At 45.0% G+C, this 10678-nt stretch overlaps 1 non-coding gene across 2 annotated transcripts; it reads right to left on the bottom strand.

The window, feature by feature from the left end:
• LOC121570111 lies at window positions 1–10618 on the bottom strand. 2 transcript variants are annotated; one of them, XR_006660440.1, is made up of 5 exons: window positions 10533–10618; window positions 9094–9178; window positions 4115–4216; window positions 883–947; window positions 1–365 (listed from the first exon to the last, which is right to left on the bottom strand). It is a non-coding gene; the product is annotated as an uncharacterized LOC121570111 (transcript). The 2 variants fall into 2 exon arrangements; XR_006660439.1 differs by lacking the exon at window positions 9094–9178.
• Window positions 10619–10678: the final 60 nt, after the last annotated feature.

The following is a 10678-nucleotide window of genomic DNA, read 5'->3' as shown; positions in this document are numbered from 1 at the left end:
ATGGGTGTGGCTGAAATAGCAGAATCTACTCATTTCAAGGGGTGTCCACATACTTTTGTATATATAGTGTATGTATGGATAGTACGTACATTAAACATCCACAAAATGATTGATTTCTAACAGGGAATGTGAACAAAAAATCTGACAGTAAATAAATATGTAAAAATCCATAGTGGTTAAAAATTGTGATAGACACAACAGTGTGGGTGTGGCCAACATAACTGGCACAGCTGATTGGTGCTCCCATGGCATGACAGATGTGTGATGCCTGGTAACTGTGGCGATGATTCTCACATCTGATAGGGCGTCATATCCTTCATGTCCGGATAATGGGCGTAGCCAAGGGAAGAACAGTTCATGGTAACCTGGATTGGGAGAGGGGAGGGGTTTAGGACAGGAGAGAAATGGGAGGGGTTTTTAAGCACAAGTCATAATGTTTCATGAACTTCACATCTCTCAACAGTCTATTTTATTACCGAAAGAGGATAGAGAAGATTCCGTTTTGACTACCTGCCCGGGACTACAGATGGAAACTAGCCAGCTGGCAAAATCTGGCACATTTACAGAAATATTGATTGATGTGCATTGTCCCTGTCAAATCAATGTAGTAAATGAAATGACTGAGTTGGGTTTGGGTGGTCTAATTTGAGTGACTCAAACCCCTGCCTATATTCACCAAGAAAGATCACATACTGTTGATACAGGAGCAGCATCATCCCAGGTGGGAGTAGCAGACTATTTGAATGGCCACTCTTTATCACAGGGTATGTATAGATGCTTTCCATAAACACGTCCAGTGTCTCTGACAGCATGATTGTTGGACGGGACATCAAAGGCTTCAACCGCCAGGCCTCGATCACAGTCACGTTACAGGACATTTACCTCCTGCTGTGACAGGCATCCAGGTCCTCCTGTAACACAGAAGCTCTCTTCTGGAGGAAGTTCACCTGCAGCCAACACACAGTAAGGGGTCAACACACACAGTCGGGGGTCAGGGGTCAATGCACAGTAGGGGCTCAGTAAGAGGGTATAGGAGTAGAGTGTTATTGAGAAGGGGTTGAGATAGAAAAGCGATAGAGGAGAAGGGGTTGAGAAAGGAAAGGTTAGGGGAATAAGGGTTAAGGCAATAGGGGGCAAGCCTAGGAGAGTAGGGGGGAGTAGGGGTTGAAGGAGAAGGGAGCAATTCATAGGGCTAGGGAGTAAGGTGACTGAGTGAGATTATAGGTGAGAGGTTAGGATTTTGATACAGTAGTGAAACCATGAGAATACAAGACATGGGGCCAGTACAGCTAATCCACTGCTACTTTAGGGGGACAGTGAAAGAGTTAACTTCCAAAGGGTTAGACTAGGCAGTTCCAGGCCTTAACTCCATACAGTGCCTATAGAAAGTCTACACCCCCTCGAACTTTTTTCACATTTTGTTATGTCAGTGCCTCAGTTTCATGCATTAAAAAAAATATCTACACACCATACTCCACACTTAAGGATATATTTTTTTATAGTGAAAAAAAATATATATATATATAAAAAATACAAAACTGAAATATCATAATTGGACATGTCTCCAACCCCCTGAGTTAATAGTTGGTGGAAGCACCTTTGGCAGCAATTACAGCTGAGTCTGTTGGGATAGGTCTCAACCAACTTTGCACACCTAGATTTGGCAATATTTCACCATTCTTCTTTACAAAACTGTTCAAGCTCTGTCAAGTTCCTTTGGGAGCATTGATGGACAGCAATCTTCAAGTCATGCCACCATTTTCAATTGGATTTAGGTGGGGGCTCTGACTGGGCCACTCAAGGACATTTACCTTTTTATTCCTTAATCACTCCACTGTAGCTTTGGCTGTGTGCTTCGGATCGTTGTCATGCTGAAAAGGGGAACTTCCGTCCCAGTTTCAACTTTCTTGCAGAGGGTAGCTGGTTTTCCTCAAGGACCTTTCTGTACATTGCTCCATTCACTTCTATCCTGATAAGTGAGAAACATCCCCATAACATGATGCTGCCACCACCATGCTTCACAGTAGGGACGGTGTTCTTTGGGTGATGTGCCGTATTGGGTTTGCGCCAAAAGTAACGCTTTGCATTTAGGCCAAAAAGTTAAATTTTGTTTCGTCAGATCACAAAACGTTTTGCCACATGGCTACAGAACCTTCCAAATCTTTTTTTTTTGCATACTTCAAAACAGGTGGACATTCTTGAATAATGGCTTCCTTCTTGCCACCCTATATGGCAGATTTGTGGAGTATTGTTGTCACATGCACACTTTGACCAGTCTTGGCCATTAAAGCCTGTAGCTCTTTCAAAGTTGCCATTGGACTCTGATCAGTCTCCTACTTGCTCGGTCATCCAGTTTGGAGGGACGGCCTGATTTAGGCAGGGTCTTGGTGGTGCCATACACCTTCCACCTCTTAATAATCGTCTTGACAGTGCTCCAAGGGATATTCAAATACTTTTTTGTATACCCATCCCCCAATCTGTGCCTTTCCACAACTTTGTCCCAGAGTTATTTTGAAAACTCCTTGGTGCTCATGGTTGAGTGTTTGCTTCGCAAATCACTGCCCAGCAGAGAGAACCTACAGGAACTGCTGAATTTATCCTGAAATCATGTGTATCACTAAAATTTAACACAGGTGGAGGGCAATTAACTTGGTGTGTGATTTTGAAGGTGATTGGTTACACCTGAGCTAATTTAGGATCGCTATTACAAAGGGGTGGAGATTTATACAACCAAGCTATTTCAGTTTTTATTTTGTATCGATTTTCTAAAAAGATTCAGAATATTTTTTCACATGGAGGTTATGGGGTAGGATGTGTAGATCAATAGAGAAAAACAACTATTTGAATGCATTTTACTACAGGCTATAAGGCAACAAAAGGTGAAAAGTTTGAAAGGGGGTGTATACTTTCTATAGGCACTGTCCATACTACTGTGTTCCAAATCAAATCAAAATCCTTCTCTTTAGATCAACTGAAACAAAAGGGTTATAATATTCTCTGATGTGTAACTACTGTACTGGAACTCAATGGTACATTCCATTCTCTTGGATGGAAACCTCAGGAACAGATTTAGCGTTTCATTTGGAGAGGCGGCGCTGCTGCTTTCAGAGGAGTAACAGCATCAGTATGCAAACAAAAACGGAACTGCGGTCGGATGCCATGGAGTCGCTGTTCTTTCAGTAAAAATAATGCGTCGTAATGTGCAAAACCCAAGACATCCTCAATGAAAAGGGAGGCCGTTCTGGTCGTGAATTACATCGTATAAACATATCCGATGGCAGAGGCTTGTGGCGGCAGGACTGGAAAGAGATCCAGCCGGAGCTATCCAAAGCAGCCAGGCGTTGGGGCCAGTTTGAGTTTAGAAGCGCGGGCCCCCTTCAAATGTTGTTGTTGGTTGGTTAGTGGGGCCCCCTCTCCCTCAGCCCCCCCCACCACACCCCCGACACAGAAAGGCTTATTGTTTACATTCTAAATGTTGGGCAGAAATTCCCCTCCCTCCCGCTGCGCACCACAGTTTAATGTCGAACAAGGCCCAGTTAAACTAATAGGAGACTGTCCGCGGTGGCTGGGTGGGGAGCGGCGCCCTTGACGGCGGTATTAATGTGGTTAAACGCAGGGTGTAATTGTGTCTGATCTGATGGAGCCTAGAGAAAGAGAGGAAGCTTCAAAGTGGACCAAAGCCATGTCTATGGGCTCTGCTGTCTGGTCTACACCACCATATGATACCCCCTCGTCACGGCTAAGGAATCAAACAAACAGACCGTGTGTGAGTTCAGTCTCGGATGGTTTCTATCAATATGTAGAGAGAGGGAGGAAAGCAGAAAATAAGAAAATGGCAGCAAAGGAAAACTGTTCATAGTTGGTATCTGAAGAAACACTGAAAAGGAAAGCAGGTCTATAAGTTGAGATGTATGGAGTGTATTGCCCAGGTACAGGGACCTCTGTCTGTATTACTGCATATAGATCAGGGGTCAACAACTCTAGGTCACTAACACATGAATCAACTAACCAAGATCTTGATAGTTAGTTGATATGTGGATTAGTTGAATTTGGTGAGTTAGATATAGGCTGAGTGTGTCCTGTGTATAGTGCCCCATGCAGGTCTTGTTCCTACCTGAGACTTGAGAGAGGAGATAGTGTCCTCCAGCTCCTGTCGCAGCTCAGCTGGCATCAGCCCTTTCATTTTCATCTCACACTCCTGAAGTACCAGCGTGACCTGCAGTGAGAGGGAGAAGAGGAGGAATAGGGAGAGGGAAAGGGGGATACCTGTTCAGTTGTACAACTGAATGCATTCAACTGAAATATGTCTTCCACATTTAACCCAACCCCTCTGAATCAGAGAGGGGCGGGGGCTGCCTTAATCGACATCCACGTCATCGGCGCACGGGGGCAGAACGACAGATTTTTACCTTGTCACAATAGGAGGGAATCAGACTACTTCAAAGCCATAGAAAGAGAGGATGTGGTTCAATACACTTATTGTAAGTGGCTCTGGACAAGAGCGTCTATTAATTGACCAGAGTTATTATTCACACATCGCCCCCTATTGGCTAGTAAAAAGATCACGGTCACCACAGACCACGTGGCCAACTCAGCGTAGCCCTTAGGGTATGCAGTAGGTGCAGGTTTTTGTTCCAGCTCAGCACAAACACACCTAATTCAAATGAACTAATCACCATCTTCATTTTATAGACCATAATTATCTGAATCAGGTGTCTTAATAAAGCTGGGCTCGAGCCTACACTCACTTCCGCCCTCCAGGACCGGAATTGACCACCCTTGACTTTTAGACCCAGGCCCAGCTGGGTTTGAGAGAACAGACAGAACACATCAAACACATCAGCCCTCCCTATGTGGGGCACAGAGTGGGCTGTCTGGAGCTAAATTACACTGGAGAAAACCATAGTCTGATTACAAAGCTTAAAACGTTTGGTTAGCCATTCCTCCATGCCCACAAACACACACAGTGAATGTACTGTACGTTCAGTAGGCAGACATGCTGTAATGACTAACTGAGAGGTTTGGTATGGAGTTGGTGCTTGTGGAATCTACAGGAGTTTTTCCTGACCATTTGACCTGACCAGGAAGAACTCTAAAACTAGGGCCTGGTCAGGTCGCAGAGTGACTACATTCTCTGTGGGTAGAAGAGGAATGGCCACCCCTCAGAGCCTGGTTCCTCTCTAGGTTTCTTCCTAGGTTCCTGCCTTTCTAGGGAGTTTTTCCTAGCCACTGTGCTTCTACATCTGCATTGCTTGCTGTTTGGGGTTTTAGGCTGTGTTTCTGTATAAGCACTTTGTGACATCTGCTGATGTAAAAAGGTCTTTATAAAGACATTTGCTTGATTGATTGATAACTAGGGAGAGCCCCAAACTATTCCTACCATGAGGTCTTTAGCATGCCGAAGTCCAGTTATTGTTAAAAAAAGAACTCTTTCCTCTTTAGAGAAAAGAGAGAGAGAGAGAGAGAGAGAGAGAGAGAGAGAGAGAGAGAGAGAGAGAGAGAGAGAGAGAAAGAGAGTAGTAGAAAATTGGTTTTCCAAAAATAATTTTCCTGTTGTGGATTTAACTGATTGATCTGTCTTTCTGTAATGAATCTTTCAGGGAACAATGGAAGGGATTGGGACGCACTTCAAAGGGGGAGAGTATAAATGATCCCAACACTGAACAGCTCTGTTTGTCTCAGCACAGTTTGCAGTAGATTAGGCCTTTGCCACTTTGCCAAAAATGTTCTCCCTCCCGCCTCATTTAAAAGTGTCGGGCCAATAACATCATCAGGAGAGAAAGTCTATCAATGTACTCTTTTTTTTTCCTCCGTGAGAAAGGGAGCCACGGGTAATTTGAGAATGAACATTTTCAAACAAATGCAAAAAAATAAATGTTTTACAGGCTGTAATTTGGGGTGCCAACAAGTTAAAAAAGGATAGAACCCCAGAGAGGGAGGCAGTCATAACAAGATGGCGCCCAGACAAAACACTCAAGACCAAAACACCAAACCAACAAACAACGGTCAAATCACTGTCCTCATAAGCCACATCCAATGTAAAAGTATTGGGATTCTTTGAAAGCTTTCCATTCAAGTTCCTTGGCTGCATTCTTAATGCATGTACAGTACGTACAGTGCTGTATTTAAGTTACCACAGTAGTAAGGGATATACACACTTCAATCTAAATGACTAGCTCCCTCCTGACAACTCCATCTCCGTTTTCCGTCCCATAGATCAGATTCAGGGTAACTAGTATTCACCGGGACTACACTGCAGGGAGGATTGGAGCCTGTACTCACAGGCTTGAGGCTAATCAAAGTAGACATGCCATTAATGTTTGCTTTCGTAACTATGAGTACTAGAGAGGGGGGAGAAAGAGAGAGAAAGAATGAGAAGCAAGAGAGAGAGAGGATGAGAGAGAGAGAGAGAGAAGAGAGAGAGAGAAAGAATGAGAAGCGAGAGAGAGAAAGGATGAGAGAGAGAAGAATGAGAAGCGAGAGAGATGATGAGAGAAAGAGAGAGGATGAGAGAGAGGATGAGAGACAGCGAGAGAAAGAATGAGAAGCGAGAGAGCGAGAGAGAGGATGAGAGAGAGAGAGGATGAGAGAGAGAGAAGATGAGAGAGAGAGAAAGAATGAGAAGTGAGAGAGAGAGGATGAGAGAGAGAGAGGATGAAAGACAGAGAGAGAGAGAAGATGAGAGAGAGAGGATGAGAGAGAGAGAGAAAGAATGAGAAGTGAGAGAGAGAGGATGAGAGAGAGAGAGAGGATGAGAGAGAGAGAGAGGATGAGAGAGAGAAAGAATGAGAGCGAGAGAAAGAAAGAATGAGAAGCGAGAGAGCGAGAGAGAGGATGAGAGAGAGAGAGGATGAGAGAGAGAGAGAAAGAATGAGAAGTGAGAGAGAGAGGATGAGAGAGAGAGAGAGAGGATGAAAGACAGAGAGAGAGAGAGAAGATGAGAGAGAGAGGATGAGAGAGAGAGAGAGAAAGAATGAGAAGTGAGAGAGAGAGGATGAGAGAGAGAGAGAGAGGATGAAAGACAGAGAGAGAAGATGAGAGAGAGAGAAATAATGAGAGAGAGGATGAGAGAGAGAGAGAGAAAGAATGAGAAGCGAGAGAGAGAGAGGATGAGAGAGAGAGGAAGAGGTAGAAAGAGAAATAGAGATGACGAAAGCAACAAAGGAAGAGGGGTTGAGCGAGACAGAGATCTCCTAGGGGGTAAGACATTACCCTTCACTTTTCTCGTCTGACAGAGAGAGGGTATACTGTATAATAGAAGTCTACCTGGCCGCCAGCCTAATGACGTCAAGGCCAGCTGTATTAGATCACCATTAGCCTGGGCGCTGTACTGTAGGACAGACACAAAGAGCTCTACATCACATTATAGAGGATCTGCTCTGCAGCTGGAATGCTATGTAATGTAATGTAATGGCTGCAGGTGGACTTAGCCGAGTAGCGCCCATTAGCTGAACACTGCAGTGCTTAATTCCCACTATGTAAGATGTGAGCTGCATGTACTGCCTGTTTGAAAAGAGAGTTCATTAACAAAAGTCTGATTCATGTAAAAAATATATATATTTCATAATACAGTTTCCTACTATGCTTCTCATAGGCCTGAGGATGGGTAGATACATACACAGATCATATACACTGATCTATAAACAACTGGGGAGTGCCTTGGAGACAAAGCTTTAGCGATTATAAGCTTAACGTATGTCTCGCCAAGGCGTTGGTTGTCCTGGTTAACTGGGCAATGTGCGGGTGTGGAGAGAGGCAGAGCAGCCATTTTTGTTGTGGCTAACAAACGCTAGCTATGCTAACCCAGACATAGATGCTACACTACAGTAGGTCAGACAAAGGTCCTACTGAACTATTTTCCCACTTATGGAATCTCATTCAACACATATGGACATTTCAACTGCGACATTTGGTGGCAGCGGTGGGATCTGGGATGGTAAGCAGTCTGGGGCTCAGATTAGTGATAGCAGGTGAGCGATAGTGAATTGAAATTCACTGAATCTCTCGAGTTGACTGAAGGATCACATCGAACACTAGCTGAATATGGAAGTATTTTTCTGAGAGACATCACTCTTTCTTTCAGTTCTGTTTCTCACAGGCTGTTTTATATCTAATCTCTTTATCGCTCCCTCGCTTCATCTCTCTCTTTCTGAATCCCTCTCTGTACTGTAAAGGCCTGTTTGTCTTTAGACAGGTGGATGGAGGGACATGAGGAGAGGAGGCCTTTAAAGAGGGTCCTGGCCGATCACACAGATGTAAGCAACCTTTGAAGACATTGGCTGATCAAACCTTAGCGGCAGGTTTTGGCCATTGACAGACTCAGGATGTAAAACAGCGCAACTGTTCTCCAAAGCATCCATCAGAGACTGAGAATGACAGAGAGGAACAATCTGACTTTCCACACAGAGACATCGGTCTCATCTCCACCCTCTTTTAAAAGGAAAATATAAGTTTTTTGTTGTTCCTGATGAAGCGTTAGACTCCATTTTGAAGCTCCTGAGAGAAGCAGAAGTCTTTTTACTTTTTCTCCTTCCATTCTCTTAAAATGACAACATTTCATCTATATATAGTCTTTAGATTGTGCTGGTGGTTTTGACTTTCCCCCAGCGCTTGATACTGTCTGTCACACACCAAGGTTTCTGACAGCTGCCAGACGAAAGAAACAAGGCATTGACACTTTGAACATTCAAATGAAGTTTGCCACGTAGCTTGAGGTGCAGATTGTGCTCGCTGTTGGAAGATTCTGGAGTGACAAAAACCTTGTCAGATACAAGGGGGTACATCAAAAACCACGTCACTCACAAAGTTTGCGCCACCACATCTCTGAGTTGCACTCTCAGAGTTCGTTGGGAAATGCTTTGAATTCAAAAACGCTTCGCTGCCTTGAAATAAATAAAGAGCTTCACAGAGAAGTGACTAAAAAGAGGAAGAGCGATAAGAAAAGGGAAGTGTGAAGTTCTAAAAAAACAGGATGTGTTAGTTACTAATGCAGTGAGTTACACACAGAACTGCACAACACCAGTGGCTGATTGATCTGTAAATAACCAGTGTACTTTTGATTGTCTTCAGACAGACAGATAGACTGAACCTCACCGTGAGGTGCAGCCGAGCCGCCATTTTACAGCTGGGAGTCCGAGAGGGCTCTGGAAGAGGCAGGCAGGAAACATCTGTGTGAAGTCTGGGGTAGAGAAACTGTTTTAGCGTGTGAGATCAGATTACAAAGACATGTCTTGGCAGATAAACTAGGGCAATATCACTGTAAGGAGGCAGAGAGAGTTTGTGAGTTAGTAGGCCTCAGGTTTTATTAACACACACATCATTCGCACAGACACACACACAGACATGCGAAAACACACACACGAACACACACACACGCATGGACACATACATGCACGCACACACCAGCCTCAGAGAGCCTCTCTCTCCTCATAAGGAGGTATAGAGAACAGAGTATCACTATCACTACACTGAGAGGGCCCATCTCCAGTCAGACACAGACCACCAGGTAAACACAGTCTCAGTGAATCTGATAGGAATGAGTTCACTTCAGACATAGTTATAGGCCAGTTTCCCTGACAAGATTGAGCCTAGTCCTAGACTAAATGCATGTTCAATGGAGAATCCTACACGCCTAACACACCTTTGACCATTTGCTTAACGAAAGTATGTACAACCTTGGAAAAAGTTCACCTTGAAGAAGTGTAGGTTAAGAGCCTATAGCCCTATCCTTTTAATTAAGTCGGATGAGAGGAAGAAGCCTCAGTACTGGGTCAACCCACCGGCTGGTGGCCCTACAACCCTAGCACCACTGACCCATTCTGGAGAAATGTATGTCCGTCCGACATGGAGCGGTTCCAGCAAAGTGTGTGAAGTGTGTGTAAGGGTCACAGGGCGGCTCCCCGGGACAAAGAGTTGTCTCCAGTGGTACATACCAGCCTAGAGGTACATAGGCCCAGCCAGAGACAGAGAGACTGCCAGCCAGCCTCCTACGTGGTGATTACTGCCTTTCTTCTCTGTGTGTGTCAAGGTCAAAGCAGACCTGTGATTACAGAGCACACAGGGGCCGCTCCGGGGCTGGTGTGTGTGTGTGTGTGTGTGCAGTGGTTCAGGATTCCCTCTGAACATTCCTGCCCCACAGTGCTGGCTCTTGAAGCCGGATCTCGAGGAATTTGGAAAATCTCTGTCTCTGAACTAGGGGTTGGGAAGAAGAGAGGGGAGAGAGAGGAAGAGGAGAGAGGAGAGAGAGGAAGAGGAGAGAGGAGTGAAACTGAAGGTTGGGGTAGGGGGTTTGAGGTAGAGGGGTGAGGTAGAGGGGTGAAGTAGAGGGTTGGGGGTGAGGTAGAGGGGTGAGGCTAAGGGTTGTGGGTGAGACTGACGGGTGAAGTTGAGGGGTAAGTCTGAGGGGTGAGGGGGTGAAGTTGAGGGTTGAGTCTGAGGGGTGAGGGGATGAAGTTAAGGGTTGAGGGGTGAGTCAGGGGTGAGGGAGTGAAGTTGAGGGTTGAGGTTGAGGGTGAGAAGAGGGAATCTGTTACCTGCTCCTGATTCTCTAACTCTTTGTTCAGTAGTTTCTTCTCGGAGGAGTGCAGCTGCCTCTGGAGATTCTCCACCTTCTCCTGCAGAACCTAGAGAGACAGAAAAGAGAGAGCGCATTTGAACAAGAGAGATAAAGAAAGAGAGG

Source organism: Coregonus clupeaformis, unplaced genomic scaffold (genome assembly GCF_020615455.1).
Source record: "Coregonus clupeaformis isolate EN_2021a unplaced genomic scaffold, ASM2061545v1 scaf2761, whole genome shotgun sequence".
Classification (NCBI taxonomy): domain Eukaryota; kingdom Metazoa; phylum Chordata; class Actinopteri; order Salmoniformes; family Salmonidae; genus Coregonus; species Coregonus clupeaformis.
Note: the sequence above shows the minus strand (reverse complement) of the source record. Positions and strands in the feature narration are given on the sequence as shown.